The sequence below is a fragment of the Osmia lignaria genome, unplaced genomic scaffold (assembly GCF_051020975.1).
Source record: "Osmia lignaria lignaria isolate PbOS001 unplaced genomic scaffold, iyOsmLign1 scaffold0012, whole genome shotgun sequence".
Classification (NCBI taxonomy): Eukaryota; Metazoa; Arthropoda; class Insecta; order Hymenoptera; family Megachilidae; genus Osmia; species Osmia lignaria.
This window is the reverse complement of record NW_027478166.1, coordinates 13,294,335-13,316,324: the sequence shown is the minus strand read 5'-3', so window position 1 is coordinate 13,316,324 and position 21,990 is coordinate 13,294,335.

The following is a 21,990-nucleotide window of genomic DNA, read 5'->3' as shown; positions in this document are numbered from 1 at the left end:
GGAAACTTAATTCTCTACAAAGAAGGTCTCTTAACATTTCGCCATAGCTCGCTTCGTTTCCGAGATATTTGCAGATTTATCTCAAGGGAAGGGGCCTGTCGGACATATTTCGAGATATTTCTTCTTCTTGTTGTTCTTCTTCTGCACAGCTAAGCTGGAAGTGGCATTTGCGGCTCGCACTAGTGCAGAGTTATCTCAAAGAAAGGGGCCACGGTGTTTCTGTATCTCTATTATGTTGGTGCGGCTTCGGAACTATTAAATATCTAGATATATCTCGAAAACTACGCTTCTGATGAAAAAATATCATACTACATAAAAAGTAGGAAACTTAATTCTCTACAAGAAAGGTCTCTAAACATTTTGCCATAGCTCGCTTCGTTTCCGAGATATTTGCAGATTTATCTCAAGGGAAGGGGCCTGACGGACATATTTCGAGATATTTCTTCTTCTTGTTGTTCTTCTTCTGCACAGCTAAGCTGGAAGTGGCATTTGCAGCTCGCAATAGTGCAGAGTTACCTCAAAGAAAGGGGCCACGGTGTTTCTGTATCTCTATTATGTTGGTGCGGCTTCGGGACTTTTAAATATCTCGATATATCTCGAAAACTACGCTTCTGATCAAAAAATATCATAGAACATAAAAAGTAGGAAACTTAATTCTCTACAAAAAAGGTCTCTTAACATTTTGCCATAGCTCGCTTCGTTTCCGAGATATTTGCAGATTTATCTCAAGGGAAGGGGCCTAACGGACATATTTCGAGATATTTCTTCTTCTTGTTGTTCTTCTTCTGCACAGCTAAACTGGAAGTGGCATTTCCAGCTCGCAATAGTGCAGAGTTATCTCAAAGAAAGGGGCCACGGTGTTTCTGTATCTCTATTATGTTGGTGCGGCTTCGGAACTTTTAAATATCTTGATATATCTCGAGAACTACGCATCTGATCAAAAAATATCATAGAACATAAAAAGTAGGAAACTTAATTCTCTACAAAAAAGGTCTCTTAACATTTTGCCATAGCTCGCGTCGTTTCCGAGATATTTGCAGATTTATCTCAAGGGAAGGGGCCTAACGGACATATTTCGAGATATTTCTTCTTCTTGTTGTTCTTCTTCTGCACAGCTAAACTGGAAGTGGCATTTCCAGCTCGCAATAGTGCAGAGTTATCTCAAAGAAAGGAGCCACGGTGTTTCTGTATCTCTATTATGTTGGTGCGGCTGCGGAACTTTTAAATATCTTGATATATCTCGAGAACTACGCATCTGATCAAAAAATATCATAGAACATAAAAAGTAGGAAACTTAATTCTCTACAAAAAAGGTCTCTTAACATTTTGCCATAGCTCGCTTCGTTTCCGAGATATTTGCAGATTTATCTCAAGGGAAGGGGCCTGACGGACATATTCCGAGATATTTCTTCTTCTTGTTGTTCTTCTTCTGCACAGCTAAGCTGGAAGTGGCATTTGCGGCTCGCACTAGTGCAGAGTTATCTCAAAGAAAGGGGCCACGGTGTTTCTGTATCTGTATTATGTTGGTGCGGCTTCGGCACTTTTAAATATCTTGATATATCTCGAGAACTACGCATCTGATCAAAAAATATCATAGAAGATAAAAAGTAGGAAACTTAATTCTCTACAAAGAAGGTCTCTTAACATTTCGCCATAGCTCGCTTCGTTTCCGAGATATTTGCAGATTTATCTCAAGGGAAGGGGCCTGTCGGACATATTTCGAGATATTTCTTCTTCTTGTTGTTCTTCTTCTGCACAGCTAAGCTGGAAGTGGCATTTGCGGCTCGCACTAGTGCAGAGTTATCTCAAAGAAAGGGGCCACGGTGTTTCTGTATCTCTATTATGTTGGTGCGGCTTCGGAACTATTAAATATCTCGATATATCTCGAAAACTACGCTTCTGATCGAAAAATATCATAGAACATAAATTGTAGGAAACATAATTCTCTACAAAAAACGTCTCTTAACATTTTGCCATAGCTCGCTTCGTTTCCGAGATATTTGCAGATTCAGCTCAAAGGAACGGGCCTGACGGACATATTTCGAGATACTTCTTTTTCTTGTTGTTCTTCCTCTGCACAGCTAAGCTGGAAGTGGCATTTGCAGCTCGCAATAGAGCAGAGTTATCTCAAAGAAAGGGGCCACGGTGTTTCTGTATCTCTATTATGTTGGTGCGGCTTCGGAACTTTTAAATATCTTGATATATCTCGAGAACTACGCATCTGATCAAAAAATATCATAGAACATAAAAAGTAGGAAACTTAATTCTCTACAAAAAAGGTCTCTTAACATTTTGCCATAGCTCGCTTCGTTTCCGAGATATTTGCAGATTTATCTCAAGGGAAGGGGCCTAACGGACATATTTCGAGATATTTCTTCTTCTTGTTGTTCTTCTTCTGCACAGCTAAACTGGAAGTGGCATTTCCAGCTCGCAATAGTGCAGAGTTATCTCAAAGAAAGGAGCCACGGTGTTTCTGTATCTCTATTATGTTGGTGCGGCTTCGGAACTTTTAAATATCTTGATATATCTCGAGAACTACGCATCTGACCAAAAAATATCATAGAAGATAAAAAGTAGGAAACTTAATTCTCTACAAAAAAGGTCTCTTAACATTTCGCCATAGCTCGCTTCGTTTCCGAGATATTTGCAGATTTATCTCAAGGGAAGGGGCCTGTCGGACATATTTCGAGATATTTCTTCTTCTTGTTGTTCTTCTTCTGCACAGCTAAGCTGGAAGTGGCATTTGCGGCTCGCACTAGTGCAGAGTTATCTCAAAGAAAGGGGCCACGGTGTTTCTGTATCTCTATTATGTTGGTGCGGCTTCGGAACTTTTACATATCTCGATATATCTCGAAAACTACGCTTCTGATCAAAAAATATGATACAACATAAATTGTAGGAAACATAATTCTCTACAAAAAACGTCTCTCAACATTTTGCCATAGCTCGCTTCGTTTCCGAGATATTTGCAGATTCAGCTCGAAGGAACGGGCCTGACGGACATATTTCGAGGTACTTCTTTTTCTTGTTGTTCTTCCTCTGCACAGCTAAGCTGGAAGTGGCATTTGCAACCCGCAATAGTGCAGAGTTATCTCAAAGAAAGGGGCCACGGTGTTTCTGTATCTCTATTATGTTGGTGCGGCTTCGGAACTTTTAAATATCTCGATATATCTCGAAAACTACGCTTCTGATCAAAAAATATCATAGAACATAAATTGTAGGAAACATAATTCTCTACAAAAAAGGTCTCTCAACATTTTGCCATAGCTCGCTTCGTTTCCGAGATATTTGCAGATATATCTCAAGGGCAGGGGCCTGACGGACATATTTCGAGATATTTCTTCTTCTTGTTATTCTTCTTCTGCACAGCTAAGCTGGAAGTGGCATTTACAGCTCGCAATAGTGCAGAGTTATCTCAAAGAAAGGGGCCACGGTGTTTCTGTATCTCTATTATGTTGGTGCGGTTTCGGAACTTTTAAATATCTTGATATATCTCGAGAACTACGCATCTGATCAAAAAATATCATAAAACATAAAAAGTAGGAAACTTAATTCTCTACAAAAAAGGTCTCTTAACATTTTGCCATAGCTCGCTTCGTTTCCGAGATATTTGCAGATTTATCTCAAGGGAAGGGGCCTAACGGACATATTTCGAGATATTTCTTCTTCTTGTTGTTCTTCTTCTGCACAGCTAAACTGGAAGTGGCATTTCCAGCTCGCAATAGTGCAGAGTTATCTCAAAGAAAGGAGCCACGGTGTTTCTGTATCTCTATTATGTTGGTGCGGCTTCGGAACTTTTAAATATCTTGATATATCTCGAGAACTACGCATCTGATCAAAAAATATCATAGAACATAAAAAGTAGGAAACTTAATTCTCTACAAAAAAGGTCTCTTAACATTTTGCCATAGCTCGCTTCGTTTCCGAGATATTTGCAGATTTATCTCAAGGGAAGGGGCCTGACGGACATATTTCGAGATATTTCTTCTTCTTGTTGTTCTTCTTCTGCACAGCTAAGCTGGAAGTGGCATTTGCGGCTCGCACTATTGCAGAGTTATCTCAAAGAAAGGGGCCACGGTGTTTCTGTATCTCTATTATGTTGGTGCGCCTTCGTAACTTTTAAATATCTAGATATATCTCGAAAACTACGCTTCTGATCAAAAAATATCATAGAACATAAAAAGTAGGAAACTTAATTCTCTACAAAAAAGGTCTCTTAACATTTTGCCATAGCTCGCTTCGTTTCCGAGATATTTGCAGATTTATCTCAAGGGAAGGGGCCTAACGGACATATTTCGAGATATTTCTTCTTCTTGTTGTTCTTCTTCTGCACAGCTAAACTGGAAGTGGCATTTCCAGCTCGCAATAGTGCAGAGTTATCTCAAAGAAAGGAGCCACGGTGTTTCTGTATCTCTATTATGTTGGTGCGGCTTCGGAACTTTTAAATATCTTGATATATCTCGAGAACTACGCATCTGATCAAAAAATATCATAGAACATAAAAAGTAGGAAACTTAATTCTCTACAAAAAAGGTCTCTTAACATTTTGCCATAGCTCGCTTCGTTTCCGAGATATTTGCAGATTTATCTCAAGGGAAGGGGCCTGACGGACATATTTCGAGATATTTCTTCTTCTTGTTGTTCTTCTTCTGCACAGCTTAGCTGGAAGTGGCATTTGCGGCTCGCACTAGTGCAGAGTTATCTCAAAGAAAGGGGCCACGGTGTTTCTGTATCTGTATTATGTTGGTGCGGCTTCGGCACTTTTAAATATCTTGATATATCTCGAGAACTACGCATCTGATCAAAAAATATCATAGAAGATAAAAAGTAGGAAACTTAATTCTCTACAAAAAAGGTCTCTTAACATTTCGCCATAGCTCGCTTCGTTTCCGAGATATTTGCAGATTTATCTCAAGGGAAGGGGCCTGTCGGACATATTTCGAGATATTTCTTCTTCTTGTTGTTCTTCTTCTGCACAGCTAAGCTGGAAGTGGCATTTGCGGCTCGCACTAGTGCAGAGTTATCTCAAAGAAAGGGGCCACGGTGTTTCTGTATCTCTATTATGTTGGTGCGGCTTCGGAACTTTTAAATATCTCGATATATCTCGAAAACTACGCTTCTGATCAAAAAATATCATAGAACATAAATTGTAGGAAACATAATTCTCTACAAAAAACGTCTCTTAACATTTTGCCATAGCTCGCTTCGTTTCCGAGATATTTGCAGATATATCTCAAGGGCAGGGGCCTGACGGACATATTTCGAGATATTTCTTCTTCTTGTTGTTCTTCTTCTGCACAGCTAAGCTGGAAGTGGCATTTGCGGCTCGCACTAGTGCAGAGTTATCTCAAAGAAAGGGGCCACGGTGTTTCTGTATCTGTATTATGTTGGTGCGGCTTCGGCACTTTTAAATATCTTGATATATCTCGAGAACTACGCATCTGATCAAAAAATATCATAGAAGATAAAAAGTAGGAAACTTAATTCTCTACAAAAAAGGTCTCTTAACATTTCGCCATAGCTCGCTTCATATCCGAGATATTTGCATATTTATCTCAAGGGAAGGGGCCTGTCGGACATATTTCGAGATATTTCTTCTTCTTGTTGTTCTTCTTCTGCACAGCTAAGCTGGAAGTGGCATTTGCGGCTCGCACTAGTGCAGAGTTATCTCAAAGAAAGGGTCCACGGTGTTTCTGTATCTCTATTATGTTGGTGCGGCTTCGGAACTATTAAATATCTCGATATATCTCGAAAACTACGCTTCTGATCGAAAAATATCATAGAACATAAATTGTAGGAAACATAATTCTCTACAAAAAACGTCTCTTAACATTTTGCCATAGCTCGCTTCGTTTCCGAGATATTTGCAGATTCAGCTCAAAGGAACGGGCCTGACGGACATATTTCGAGATACTTCTTTTCCTTGTTGTTCTTCCTCTGCACAGCTAAGCTGGAAGTGGCATTTGCAGCTCGCAATAGAGCAGAGTTATCTCAAAGAAAGGGGCCACGGTGTTTCTGTATCTCTATTATGTTGGTGCGGCTTCGGAACTTTTAAATATCTTGATATATCTCGAGAACTACGCATCTGATCAAAAAATATCATAGAACATAAAAAGTAGGAAACTTAATTCTCTACAAAAAAGGTCTCTTAACATTTTGCCATAGCTCGCTTCGTTTCCGAGATATTTGCAGATTTATCTCAAGGGAAGGGGCCTAACGGACATATTTCGAGATATTTCTTCTTCTTGTTGTTCTTCTTCTGCACAGCTAAACTGGAAGTGGCATTTCCAGCTCGCAATAGTGCAGAGTTATCTCAAAGAAAGGAGCCACGGTGTTTCTGTATCTCTATTATGTTGGTGCGGCTTCGGAACTTTTAAATATCTTGATATATCTCGAGAACTACGCATCTGATCAAAAAATATCATAGAACATAAAAAGTAGGAAACTTAATTCTCTACAAAAAAGGTCTCTTAACATTTTGCCATAGCTCGCTTCGTTTCCGAGATATTTGCAGATTTATCTCAAGGGAAGGGGCCTGACGGACATATTTCGAGATATTTCTTCTTCTTGTTGTTCTTCTTCTGCACAGCTAAGCTGGAAGTGGCATTTGCGGCTCGCACTATTGCAGAGTTATCTCAAAGAAAGGGGCCACGGTGTTTCTGTATCTCTATTATGTTGGTGCGCCTTCGTAACTTTTAAATATCTAGATATATCTCGAAAACTACGCTTCTGATCAAAAAATATCATAGAACATAAAAAGTAGGAAACTTAATTCTCTACAAAAAAGGTCTCTTAACATTTTGCCATAGCTCGCTTCGTTTCCGAGATATTTGCAGATTTATCTCAAGGGAAGGGGCCTAACGGACATATTTCGAGATATTTCTTCTTCTTGTTGTTCTTCTTCTGCACAGCTAAACTGGAAGTGGCATTTCCAGCTCGCAATAGTGCAGAGTTATCTCAAAGAAAGGAGCCACGGTGTTTCTGTATCTCTATTATGTTGGTGCGGCTTCGGAACTTTTAAATATCTTGATATATCTCGAGAACTACGCATCTGATCAAAAAATATCATAGAACATAAAAAGTAGGAAACTTAATTCTCTACAAAAAAGGTCTCTTAACATTTTGCCATAGCTCGCTTCGTTTCCGAGATATTTGCAGATTTATCTCAAGGGAAGGGGCCTGACGGACATATTTCGAGATATTTCTTCTTCTTGTTGTTCTTCTTCTGCACAGCTTAGCTGGAAGTGGCATTTGCGGCTCGCACTAGTGCAGAGTTATCTCAAAGAAAGGGGCCACGGTGTTTCTGTATCTGTATTATGTTGGTGCGGCTTCGGCACTTTTAAATATCTTGATATATCTCGAGAACTACGCATCTGATCAAAAAATATCATAGAAGATAAAAAGTAGGAAACTTAATTCTCTACAAAAAAGGTCTCTTAACATTTCGCCATAGCTCGCTTCATATCCGAGATATTTGCATATTTATCTCAAGGGAAGGGGCCTGTCGGACATATTTCGAGATATTTCTTCTTCTTGTTGTTCTTCTTCTGCACAGCTAAGCTGGAAGTGGCATTTGCGGCTCGCACTAGTGCAGAGTTATCTCAAAGAAAGGGTCCACGGTGTTTCTGTATCTCTATTATGTTGGTGCGGCTTCGGAACTATTAAATATCTCGATATATCTCGAAAACTACGCTTCTGATCGAAAAATATCATAGAACATAAATTGTAGGAAACATAATTCTCTACAAAAAACGTCTCTTAACATTTTGCCATAGCTCGCTTCGTTTCCGAGATATTTGCAGATTCAGCTCAAAGGAACGGGCCTGACGGACATATTTCGAGATACTTCTTTTCCTTGTTGTTCTTCCTCTGCACAGCTAAGCTGGAAGTGGCATTTGCAGCTCGCAATAGAGCAGAGTTATCTCAAAGAAAGGGGCCACGGTGTTTCTGTATCTCTATTATGTTGGTGCGGCTTCGGAACTTTTAAATATCTTGATATATCTCGAGAACTACGCATCTGATCAAAAAATATCATAGAACATAAAAAGTAGGAAACTTAATTCTCTACAAAAAAGGTCTCTTAACATTTTGCCATAGCTCGCTTCGTTTCCGAGATATTTGCAGATTTATCTCAAGGGAAGGGGCCTAACGGACATATTTCGAGATATTTCTTCTTCTTGTTGTTCTTCTTCTGCACAGCTAAACTGGAAGTGGCATTTCCAGCTCGCAATAGTGCAGAGTTATCTCAAAGAAAGGAGCCACGGTGTTTCTGTATCTCTATTATGTTGGTGCGGCTTCGGAACTTTTAAATATCTTGATATATCTCGAGAACTACGCATCTGATCAAAAAATATCATAGAACATAAAAAGTAGGAAACTTAATTCTCTACAAAAAAGGTCTCTTAACATTTTGCCATAGCTCGCTTCGTTTCCGAGATATTTGCAGATTTATCTCAAGGGAAGGGGCCTGACGGACATATTTCGAGATATTTCTTCTTCTTGTTGTTCTTCTTCTGCACAGCTAAGCTGGAAGTGGCATTTGCGGCTCGCACTATTGCAGAGTTATCTCAAAGAAAGGGGCCACGGTGTTTCTGTATCTCTATTATGTTGGTGCGGCTTCGTAACTTTTAAATATCTAGATATATCTCGAAAACTACGCTTCTGATCAAAAAATATCATAGAACATAAATTGTAGGAAACATAATTCTCTACAAAAAAGGTCTCTTAACATTTTGCCATAGCTCGCTTGGTTTCCGAGATATTTGCAGATATATCTCAAGGGCAGGGGCCTGACGGACATATTTCGAGATATTTCTTCTTCTTGTTGTTCTTCTTCTGCACAGCTAAGCTGGAAGTGGCATTTACAGCTCGCAATAGTGCAGAGTTATCTCAAAGAAAGGGGCCACGGTGTTTCTGTATCTCTATTATGTTGGTGCGGTTTCGGAACTTTTAAATATCTTGATATGTCTCGAGAAGTACGCATCTGATCAAAAAATATCATAGAACATAAAAAGTAGGAAACTTAATTCTCTACAAAAAAGGTCTCTTAACATTTTGCCATAGCTCGCTTCGTTTCCGAGATATTTGCAGATTTATCTCAAGGGAAGGGGCGTAACGGACATATTTCGAGATATTTCTTCTTCTTGTTGTTCTTCTTCTGCACAGCTAAACTGGAAGTGGCATTTCCAGCTCGCAATAGTGCAGAGTTATCTCAAAGAAAGGAGCCACGGTGTTTCTGTATCTCTATTATGTTGGTGCGGCTTCGGAACTTTTAAATATCTTGATATATCTCGAGAACTACGCATCTGATCAAAAAATATCATAGAACATAAAAAGTAGGAAACTTAATTCTCTACAAAAAAGGTCTCTTAACATTTTGCCATAGCTCGCTTCGTTTCCGAGATATTTGCAGATTTATCTCAAGGGAAGGGGCCTGACGGACATATTTCGAGATATTTCTTCTTCTTGTTGTTCTTCTTCTGCACAGCTAAGCTGGAAGTGGCATTTGCGGCTCGCACTAGTGCAGAGTTATCTCAAAGAAAGGGGCCACGGTGTTTCTGTATCTCTATTATGTTGGTGCAGCTTCGGAACTTTTAAATATCTTGATATATCTCGAGAACTACGCATCTGATCAAAAAATATCGTGGAACATAAAAAGTAGGAAACCTAATTCTCTACAAAAGAGGTCTCTTAACATTTTGCCATAGCTCGCTTCGTTTCCGAGATATTTGCAGATTTATCTCAAGGGAAGGGGCCTGACGGACATATTTCGAGATATTTCTTCTTCTTGTTGTTCTTCTTCTGCACAGCTAAGCTGGAAGTGGCATTTGCGGCTCGCAGTAGTGCAGAGTTATCTCAAAGAAAGGGGCCACGGTGTTTCTGTATCTGTATTATGTTGGTGCGGCTTCGGAACTTTTAAATATCTTGATATATCTCGAGAACTACGCATCTGATCAAAAAATATCATAGAACATAAAAAGTAGGAAACTTAATTCTCTACAAAAAAGGTCTCTTAACATTTTGCCATAGCTCGCTTCGTTTCCGAGATATTTGCAGATTTATCTCAAGGGAAGGGGCCTGACGGACATATTTCCAGATATTTCTTCTTCTTGTTGTTCTTCTTCTGCACAGCTAAGCTGGAAGTGGCATTTGCAGCTCGCAATAGTGCAGAGTTATCTCAAAGAGAGGGGCCACGGTGTTTCTGTATCTCTATTATGTTGGTGCGGCTTCGGAACTTTTAAATATCTTGATATATCACGAGAACTACGCATCTGATCAAAAAATATCATAGAAGATAAAAAGTAGGAAACTTAATTCTCTACAAAAAAGGTCTCTCAACATTTTGCCATAGCTCGCTTCGTTTCCGAGATATTTGCACATTTATCTCAAGGGAAGGGGCCTAACGGACATATTTCGAGATATTTCTTCTTCTTGTTGTTCTTCTTCTGCACAGCTAAGCTGGAAGTGGCATTTGCGGCTCGCACTAGTGCAGAGTTATCTCAAAGAAAGGGGCCACGGTGTTTCTGTATCTCCATTATGTTGGTGCAGCTTCGGAACTTTTAAATATCTTGATATATCTCGAGAACTACGCATCTGATCAAAAAATATCATCGAACATAAAAAGTAGGAAACTTAATTCTCTACAAAAAAGGTCTCTTAACATTTTGCCATAGCTCTCTTCGTTTCCGAGATATTTGCAGATTCAGCTCAAAGGAACTGGCCTGACGGACATGTTTCGAGATATTTCTTCTTCTTGTTGTTCTTCCTCTGCACAGCTAAGCTGGAAGTGGCATTTGCAGCTCGCAATAGTGCAGAGTTATCTTAAAGAAAGGGGCCACGGTGTTTCTGTATCTCTATTATGTAGGTGCGGCTTCGGAACTTTTAAATATCTTGATATATCTCGAGAACTACGCATCTGATCAAAAAATGTCATAGAACATAAAAAGTAGGAAACTTAATTCTCTACAAAAAAGGTCTCTTAACATTTTGCCATAGCTCGCTTCGTTTCCGAGATATTTGCATATTTATCTCAAGGGAAGGGGCCTGACGGACATATTTCGAGATATTTCTTCTTCTTGTTGTTCTTCTTCTGCACAGGTAAGCTGGAAGTGGCATTTGCGGCTCGCACTAGTGCAGAGTTATCTCAAAGAAAGGGGCCACCGTGTTTCTGTATCTCTATTATGTTGGTGCGGCTTCGGAACTTTTAAATATCTCGATATATCTCGAAAACTACGCTTCTGATCAAAAAATATCATAGAACATAAATTGTAGGAAACATAATTCGCTACAAAAAAGGTCTCTTAACATTTTGCCATAGCTCGCTTTCTTTCCGAGATATTTGCAGATTTATCTCAAGGGAAGTGGCCTGACGGACATATTTCGAGATATTTCTTCTTCTTGTTGTTCTTGTTCTGCACAGCTAAGCTGGAAGTGGCATTTGCAGCTCGCAATAGTGCAGAGTTATCCCAAAGAAAGTGGCCACGGTGTTTCTGTATCTCTATTATGTTGGTGCGGCTTCGGAACTTTTAAATATCTCGATATATCTCGAAAACTACGCTTCTGATCAAAAAATATCATAGAACATAAATTGTAGGAAACATAATTCTCTACAAAAAAGGTCTCTTAACATTTTGCCATAGCTCGCTTCGTTTCCGAGATATTTGCATATTTATCTCAAGGGAAGGGGCCTGACGGACATATTTCGAGATATTTCTTCTTCTTGTTGTTCTTCTTCTGCACAGGTAAGCTGGAAGTGGCATTTGCGGCTCGCACTAGTGCAGAGTTATCTCAAAGAAAGGGGCCACCGTGTTTCTGTATCTCTATTATGTTGGTGCGGCTTCGGAACTTTTAAATATCTCGATATATCTCGAAAACTACGCTTCTGATCAAAAAATATCATAGAACATAAATTGTAGGAAACATAATTCGCTACAAAAAAGGTCTCTTAACATTTTGCCATAGCTCGCTTTCTTTCCGAGATATTTGCAGATTTATCTCAAGGGAAGTGGCCTGACGGACATATTTCGAGATATTTCTTCTTCTTGTTGTTCTTGTTCTGCACAGCTAAGCTGGAAGTGGCATTTGCAGCTCGCAATAGTGCAGAGTTATCCCAAAGAAAGTGGCCACGGTGTTTCTGTATCTCTATTATGTTGGTGCGGCTTCGGAACTTTTAAATATCTCGATATATCTCGAAAACTACGCTTCTGATCAAAAAATATCATAGAACATAAATTGTAGGAAACATAATTCTCTACAAAAAAGGTCTCTTAACATTTTGCCATAGCTCGCTTCGTTTCCGAGATATTTGCAGATTTATCTCAAGGGAAGGGGCCTGACGGACATATTTCGAGATATTTCTTCTTCTTGTTGTTCTTCTTCTGCACAGCTAAGCTGGAAGTGGCATTTGCGGCTCGCACTAGTGCAGAGTTATCTCAAAGAAAGGGGCCACGGTGTTTCTGTATCCCTATTATGTTGGTGCGGCTTCGGAACTTTTAAATATCTTGATATATCTCGAGAACTACGCATCTGATCAAAGAATATCATAGAACATAAAAAGTAGGAAACTTAATTCTCTACAAAAAAGGTCTCTTAACATTTTGCCCTACCTCGCTTCGTTTCCGAGATATTTGCAGATTTATCTCAAGGGAAGGGGCCTGTCGGACATATTTCGAGATATTTCTTCTTCTTGTTGCTCTTCTTCTGCACAGCTAAGCTGGAAGTGGCATTTGCGGCTCGCACTAGTGCAGAGTTATCTCAAAGAAAGGGGCCACGGTGTTACTGTATCTCTATTATGTTGGTGCGGCTTCGGAACTTTTAAATATCTCGATATATCTCGAAAACTACGCTTCTGATCAAAAAATATCATAGAACATGAATTGTAGGAAACATAATTCTCTACAAAAAACGTCTCTTAACATTTTGCCATAGCTCGCTTCGTTTCCGAGATATTTGCAGATTTATCTCAAGGGAAGGGGCCTGACGGACATATTTCGAGATATTTCTTCTTCTTGTTGTTCTTCTTCTGCACAGCTAAGCTGGAAGTGGCATTTGCAGCTCGCAATAGTGCAGAGTTATCCCAAAGAAAGGGACCACGGTGTTTCTGTATCTCTATTATGTTGGTGCGGCTTCGGAACTTTTAAATATCTCGATACATCTCGAAAACTACGCTTCTGATCAAAAAATATCATAGAACATAAATTGTAGGAAACATAATTCTCTACAAAAAAGGTCTCTTAACATTTTGCCATAGCTCGCTTCGTTTCCGAGATATTTGCAGATATATCTCAAGGGAAGGGGCCTGACGGACATATTTCGAAATATTTCTTCTTCTTGTTGTTCTTCTTCTGCACAGCTAAGCTGGAAGTGGCATTTACAGCTCGCAATAGTGCAGAGTTATCTCAAAGAAAGGGGCCACGGTGTTTCTGTATCTCTATTATGTTGGTGCGGCTTCGGAACTCTTAAATATCTTGATATATCTCGAGAACTACGCATCTGATCAAAAAATATCATAGAACATGAAAAGTAGGAAACTTAATTCTCTACAAAAAAGGTCTCTTAACATTTTGCCATAGCTCGCTTCGTTTCCGAGATATTTGCAGATTCAGCTCAAAGGAACTGGCCTGACGGACATATTTCGAGATATTTCTTCTTCTTGTTGTTCTTCTTCTGCACAGCTAAGCTCGAAGTGGCATTTGCAGCTCGCAATAGTGCAGAGTTATCTCAAAGAAAGAGGCCACGGTGTTTCTGTACCTCTATTATGTTGGTGCAGCTTCGGAACTTTTAAATATCTTGATATATCTCGAGAACTACGCATCTGATCAAAAAATATCATCGAACATAAAAAGTAGGAAACTTAATTCTCTACAAAAAAGGTCTCTTAACATTTTGCCATAGCTCGCTTCGTTTCCGAGATATTTGCAGATTTATCTCAAGGGAAGTGGCCTGACGGACATATTTCGAGATATTTCTTCTTCTTGTTGTTCTTCTTCTGCACAGCTAAGCTGGAAGTGGCATTTGCAGCTCGCAATAGTGCAGAGTTATCTCAAAGAAAGGGGCCACGGTGTTTCTGTATCTCTATTATGTTGGTGCGGCTTCGGAACTTTTAAATATCTCGATATATCTCGAAAACTACACTTCTGATCAAAAAATATCGTAGAACATAAATTGTAGGAAACATAATTCTCTACAAAAAAGGTCTCTTAACATTTTGCGATAGCTCGCTTCGTTTCCGAGATATTTGCAGATTTATCTCAAGGGAAGGGGCCTGACGGACATATTTCGAGATATTTCTTCTTCTTGTTGTTCTTCTTCTGCACAGCTAAGCTGGAAGTGGCATTTGCGGCTCGCACTAGTGCAGAGTTATCTCAAAGAAAGGGGCCACGGTGTTTCTGTATCTCTATTATGTTGGTGCGTCTTCGGAACTTTTAAATATCTCGATATATCTCGAAAACTACGCTTCTGATCAAAAAATATCATAGAACATAAATTGTAGGAAACATAATTCTCTACAAAAAACGTCTCTTAACATTTTGCCATAGCTCGCTTCGTTTCCGAGATATTTGCAGATTCAGCTCAAAGGAACTGGCCTGACGGACATATTTCGAGATATTTCTTCTTCTTGTTGTTCTTCTTCTGCACAGCTAAGCTCGAAGTGGCATTTGCAGCTCGCAATAGTGCAGAGTTATCTCAAAGAAAGAGGCCACGGTGTTTCTGTACCTCTATTATGTTGGTGCAGCTTCGGAACTTTTAAATATCTTGATATATCTCGAGAACTACGCATCTGATCAAAAAATATCATCGAACATAAAAAGTACGAAACTTAATTCTCTACAAAAAAGGTCTGTTAACATTTTGCCATAGCTCGCTTCGTTTCCGAGATATTTGCAGATTTATCTCAAGGGAAGTGGCCTGACGGACATATTTCGAGATATTTCTTCTTCTTGTTGTTCTTCTTCTGCACAGCTAAGCTGGAAGTGGCATTTGCAGCTCGCAATAGTGCAGAGTTATCCCAAAGAAAGGGGCCACGGTGTTTCTGTATCTCTATTATGTTGGTGCGGCTTCGGAACTTTTAAATATCTCGATATATCTCGAAAACTACGCTTCTGATCAAAAAATATCATAGAACATAAATTGTAGGAAACATAATTCTCTACAAAAAAGGTCTCTTAACATTTTGCCATAGCTCGCTTCGTTTCCGAGATATTTGCAGATTTATCTCAAGGGAAGGGGCCTGACGGACATATTTCGAGATATTTCTTCTTCTTGTTGTTCTTCTTCTGCACAGCTAAGCTGGAAGTGTCATTTGCAGCGCGCAATAGTGCAGAGTTATCTCAAAGAAAGGGGCCACGGTGTTTCTGTATCTCTATTATGTTGGTGCGGCTTCGGAACTTTTAAATATCTCGATATATCTCGAAAACTACACTTCTGATCAAAAAATATCGTAGAACATAAATTGTAGGAAACATAATTCTCTACAAAAAAGGTCTCCTAACATTTTGCGAGAGCTCGCTTCGTTTCCGAGATATTTGCAGATTTATCTCAAGGGAAGGGGCCTGACGGACATATTTCGAGATATTTCTTCTTCTTGTTGTTCTTCTTCTGCACAGCTAAGCTGGAAGTGGCATTTGCGGCTCGCACTAGTGCAGAGTTATCTCAAAGAAAGGGGCCACGGTGTTTCTGTATCTCTATTATGTTGGTGCGTCTTCGGAACTTTTAAATATCTCGATATATCTCGAAAACTACGCTTCTGATCAAAAAATATCATAGAACATAAATTGTAGGAAACATAATTCTCTACAAAAAATGTCTCTTAACATTTTGCCATAGCTCGCTTCGTTTCCGAGATATTTGCAGATTCAGCTCAAAGGAACTGGCCTGACGGACATATTTCGAGATATTTCTTCTTCTTGTTGTTCTTCTTCTGCACAGCTAAGCTCGAAGTGGCATTTGCAGCTCGCAATAGTGCAGAGTTATCTCAAAGAAAGAGGCCACGGTGTTTCTGTACCTCTATTATGTTGGTGCAGCTTCGGAACTTTTAAATATCTTGATATATCTCGAGAACTACGCATCTGATCAAAAAATATCATCGAACATAAAAAGTAGGAAACTTAATTCTCTACAAAAAAGGTCTCTTAACATTTTGCCATAGCTCGCTTCGTTTCCGAGATATTTGCAGATTTATCTCAAGGGAAGTGGCCTGACGGACATATTTCGAGATATTTCTTCTTCTTGTTGTTCTTCTTCTGCACAGCTAAGCTGGAAGTGGCATTTGCAGCTCGCAATAGTGCAGAGTTATCCCAAAGAAAGGGGCCACGGTGTTTCTGTATCTCTATTATGTTGGTGCGGCTTCGGAACTTTTAAATATCTCGATATATCTCGAAAACTACGCTTCTGATCAAAAAATATCATAGAACATAAATTGTAGGAAACATAATTCTCTACAAAAAAGGTCTCTTAACATTTTGCCATAGCTCGCTTCGTTTCCGAGATATTTGCAGATTTATCTCAAGGGAAGGGGCCTGTCGGACATATTTCGAGATATTTCTTCTTCTTGTTGCTCTTCTTCTGCACAGTTAAGCTGGAAGTGGCATTTGCGGCTCGCACTAGTGCAGAGTTATCTCAAAGAAAGGGGCCACGGTGTTTCTGTATCTCTATTATGTTGGTGCGGCTTCGGAACTTTTAAATATCTCGATATATCTCGAAAACTACGCGTCTGATCAAAAAATATCATAGAACATAAATTGTAGGAAACATAATTCTCTACAAAAAACGTCTCTTAACATTTTGCCATAGCTCGCTTCGTTTCCGAGATATTTGCAGATTCAGCTCAAAGGAACTGGCCTGACGGACATATTTCGAGATATTTCTTCTTCTGCACAGCTAAGCTGGAAGTGGCATTTACAGCTCGCAATAGTGCAGAGTTATCTCAAAGAAAGGGGCCACGGTGTTTCTGTATCTCTATTATGTTGGTGCGGCTTCGGAACTTTTAAATATCTTGATATATCTCGAGAACTACGCATCTGATCAAAAAATATCATACTACATAAAAAGTAGGAAACTTAATTCTCTACAAGAAAGGTCTCTAAACATTTTGCCATAGCTCGCTTCGTTTCCGAGATATTTGCAGATTTATCTCAAGGGAAGGGGCCTGACGGACATATTTCGAGATATTTCTTCTTCTTGTTGTTCTTCTTCTGCACAGCTAAGCTGGAAGTGGCATTTGCAGCTCGCAATAGTGCAGAGTTATCTCAAAGAGAGGGGCCACGGTGTTTCTGTATCTCTATTATGTTGGTGCGGCTTCGGAACTTTTAAGTATCTTGATCTATCTCGAGAACTACGCATCTGATCAAAAAATATCATAGAAGATAAAAAGTAGGAAACTTAATTCTCTACAAAAAAGGTCTCTTAACATTTCGCCATAGCTCGCTTCGTTTCCGAGATATTTGCAGATTTATCTCAAGGGAAGGGGCCTGTCGGACATATTTCGAGATATTTCTTCTTCTTGTTGCTCTTCTTCTGCACAGCTAAGCTGGAAGTGGCATTTGCGGCTCGCACTAGTGCAGAGTTATCTCAAAGAAAGGGGCCACGGTGTTTCTGTATCTCTATTATGTTGGTGCGGCTTCGGAACTTTTAAATATCTCGATATATCTCGAAAACTACGCTTCTGATCAAAAAATATCATAGAACATAAATTGTAGGAAACATAATTCTCTACAAAAAACGTCTCTTAACATTTTGCCATAGCTCGCTTCGTTTCCGAGATATTTGCAGATTTATCTCAAGGGAAGTGGCCTGACGGACATATTTCGAGATATTTCTTCTTCTTGTTGTTCTTCTTCTGCACAGCTAAGCTGGAAGTGGCATTTGCGGCTCGCACTAGTGCAGAGTTATCTCAAAGAAAGGGGCCACGGTGTTTCTGTATCCCTATTATGTTGGTGCGGCTTCGGAACTTTTAAATATCTCGATATATCTCGAAAACTACGCTTCTGATCAAAAAATATCATAGAACATAAATTGTAGGAAACATAATTCTCTACAAAAAACGTCTCTTAACATTTTGCCATAGCTCGCTTCGTTTCCGAGATATTTGCAGATTCAGCTCAAAGGAACTGGCCTGACGGACATATTTCGAGATATTTCTTCTTCTTGTTGTTCTTCTTCTGCACAGCTAAGCTGGAAGTGGCATTTGCGGCTCGCACTAGTGCAGAGTTATCTCAAAGAAAGGGGCCACGGTGTTTCTGTATCTCTATTATGTTGGTGCGGCTTCGGAACTTTTAAATATCTCGATATATCTCGAAAACTACGCTTCTGATCAAAAAATATCATAGAACATAAATTGTAGGAAACATAATTCTCTACAAAAAAGGTCTCTTAACATTTTGCCATAGCTCGCTTCGTTTCCGAGATATTTGCAGATATATCTCAAGGGAAGGGGCCTGACGGACATATTTCGAGATATTTCTTCTTCTTGTTGTTCTTCTTCTGCACAGCTAAGCTGGAAGTGGCATTTACAGCTCGCAATAGTGCAAAGTTATCTCAAAGAAAGGGGCCACGGTGTTTCTGTATCTCTATTATGTTGGTGCGGCTTCGGAACTTTTAAATATCTTGATATATCTCGTGAACTGCGCATCTGATCAAAAAATATCATAGAACATAAAAAGTAGGAAACTTAATTCTCTACAAAAAAGGTCTCTTAACATTTTGCCATAGCTCTCTTCGTTTCCGAGATATTTGCAGATTTATCTCAAGGGAAGGGGCCTGACGAACATATTTCGAGATATTTCTTCTTCTTGTTGTTCTTCTTCTGCACAGCTAAGCTGGAAGTGGCATTTGCGGCTCGCACTAGTGCAGAGTTATCTCAAAGAAAAGGGCCACGGTGTTTCTGTATCTCTATTATGTTGGTGCGGCTTCGTAACTTTTAAATATCTAGATATATCTCGAAAACTACGCTTCTGATCAAAAAATATCATACTACATAAAAAGTAGGAAACTTAATTCTCTACAAAAAAGGTCTCTTAACATTTTGCCATAGCTCGCTTCGTTTCCGAGATATTTGCAGATATATCTCAAGGGAAGGGGCCTGACGGACATATTTCGAGATATTTCTTCTTCTTGTTGTTCTTCTTCTGCACAGCTAAGCTGGAAGTGGCATTTGCGGCTCGCACTAGTGCAGAGTTATCTCAAAGAAAGGGGCCACGGTGTTTCTGTATCTCTATTATGTTGGTGCGGCTTCGGAACTTTTAAATATCTCGATATATCTCGAAAACTACGCTTCTGATCAAAAAATATCATAGAACATAAATTGTAGGAAACATAATTCTCTACAAAAAAGGTCTCTTAACATTTTGCCATAGCTCGCTTCGTTTCCGAGATATTTGCAGATATATCTCAAGGGAAGGGGCCTGACGGACATATTTCGAGATATTTCTTCTTCTGCACAGCTAAGCTGGAAGTGGCATTTGCGGCTCGCACTAGTGCAGAGTTATCTCAAAGAAAGGGGCCACGGTGTTTCTGTATCTCTATTATGTTGGTGCGGCTTCGGAACTTTTAAATATCTCGATATATCTCGAAAACTACGCTTCTGATCAAAAAATATCATAGAACATAAATTGTAGGAAACATAATTCTCTACAAAAAAGGTCTCTTAACATTTTGCCATAGCTCGCTTCGTTTCCGAGATATTTGCAGATATATCTCAAGGGAAGGGGCCTGACGGACATATTTCGAGATATTTCTTCTTCTGCACAGCTAAGCTGGAAGTGGCATTTGCGGCTCGCACTAGTGCAGAGTTATCTCAAAGAAAGGGGCCACGGTGTTTCTGTATCTCTATTATGTTGGTGCGGCTTCGGAACTTTTAAATATCTCGATATATCTCGAAAACTACGCTTCTGATCAAAAAATATCATAGAACATAAAAAGTAGGAAACTTAATTCTCTACAAAAAGGTCTGTTAACATTTTGCCATAGCTCGCTTCGTTTCCGAGATATTTGCAGATTTATCTGAAGGGAAGGGGCCTAACGGACATATTTCGAGATATTTCTTCTTCTTGTTGTTCTTCTTCTGCACAGCTAAACTGGAAGTGGCATTTCCAGCTAGCAATAGTGCAGAGTTATCTCAAAGAAAGGAGCCACGGTGTTTCTGTATCTCTATTATGTTGGTGCGGCTTCGGAACTTTTAAATATCTTGATATATCTCGAGAACTACGCATCTGATCAAAAAATATCGTAGAACATAAAAAGTAGGAAACTTAATTGTCTACAAATAAAGTCTCTTCACATTTTGCCATAGCTCGCTTCGTTTCCGAGATATTTGCAGATTTATCTCAAGGGAAGGGGCCTGACGGACATATTTCGAGATATTTCTTCTTCTTGTTGTTCTTCTTCTGCACAGCTAAACTGGAAGTGGCATTTCCAGCTCGCAATAGTGCAGAGTTATCTCAAAGAAAGGGGCCACGGTGTTTCTGTATCTCTATTATGTTGGTGCGGCTTCGGAACTTTTAAATATCTTGATATATCTCGAGAACTGCGCATCTGATCAAAAAATATCATAGAACATAAAAAGTAGGAAACTTAATTCTCTACAAAAAAGGTCTCTTAACATTTTGCCATAGCTCTCTTCGTTTCCGAGATATTTGCAGATTTATCTCAAGGGAGGGGCCTGACGGACATATTTCGAGATATTTCTTCTTCTTGTTGTTCTTCTTCTGCACAGCTAAGCTGGAAGTGGCATTTGCAGCTCGCAATAGTGCAGAGTTATCTCAAAGAAAGGGGCCACGGTGTTTCTGTATCTCTATTATGTTGGTGCGGCTTCGGAACTTTTAAATATCTTGATATATCTCGAGAACTACGCATCTGATCAAAAAATATCATAGAACGGAAAAAGTAGGAAACTTAATTCTCTACAAAAAAGGTCTCTTAACATTTTGCCATAGCTCGCTTCGTTTCCGAGATATTTGCAGATATATCTCAAGGGAAGGGGCCTGACGGACATATTTCGAGATATTTCTTCTTCTTGTTGTTCTTCTTCTGCACAGCTAACCTGGAAGTGGCATTTGCAGCTCGCAATAGTGCAGAGTTATCTCACAGAAAGGGGCCACGGTGTTTCTGTATCTCTATTATGTTGGTGCGGCTTCGGAACTTTTAAATATCTTGATATATCTCGAGAACTACGCATCTGATCAAAAAATATCATAGAACATAAAAAGTGGGAAACTTAATTCTCTACAGAGAAGGTCTCTTAACATTTTGCCATAGCTCTCTTCGTTTCCGAGATATTTGCAGATTTATCTCAAGGGAAGGGGCCTGACGGACATATTTCGAGATATTTCTTAATCTTGTTGTCCTTCTTCTGCACAGCTAAGCTGGAAGTGGCATTTGCAGCTCGCAATAGTGCAGAGTTATCTCAAAGAAAGGGGCCACGGTGTTTCTGTATCTCTATTATGTTGGTGCGGCTTCGGAACTTTTAAATATCTTGATATATCTCGAGAACTACGCATCTGATCAAAAAATATCATAGAACATAAAAAGTAGGAAACATAATTCTCTACAAAAAAGGTCTCTTAACATTTTGCCATAGCTCTCTTCGTTTCCGAGATATTTGCAGATTTATCTCAAGGGAAGGGGCCTGACGGACATATTTCGAGATATTTCTTCTTCTTGTTGTTCTTCTTCTGCACAGCTAAGCTGGAAGTGGCATTTGCAACTCGCAATAGTGCAGAGTTATCTCAAAGAAAGGGGCCACGGTGTTTCTGTATCTCTATTATGTTGGTGCGGCTTCGGAACTTTTAAATATCTTGATATATCTCGAGAACTACGCATCTGATCAAAAAATATCACAGAACATAAAAAGTAGCAAACATAATTCTCTACAAAAAAGGTCTCTTAGCATTTTGCCATAGCTCGCTTCGTTGCCGAGATATTTGCAGATTTATCTGAAGGGAAAGGGCCTGACGGACATATTTCGAGATATTTCTTCTTCTTGTTGTTCTTCTT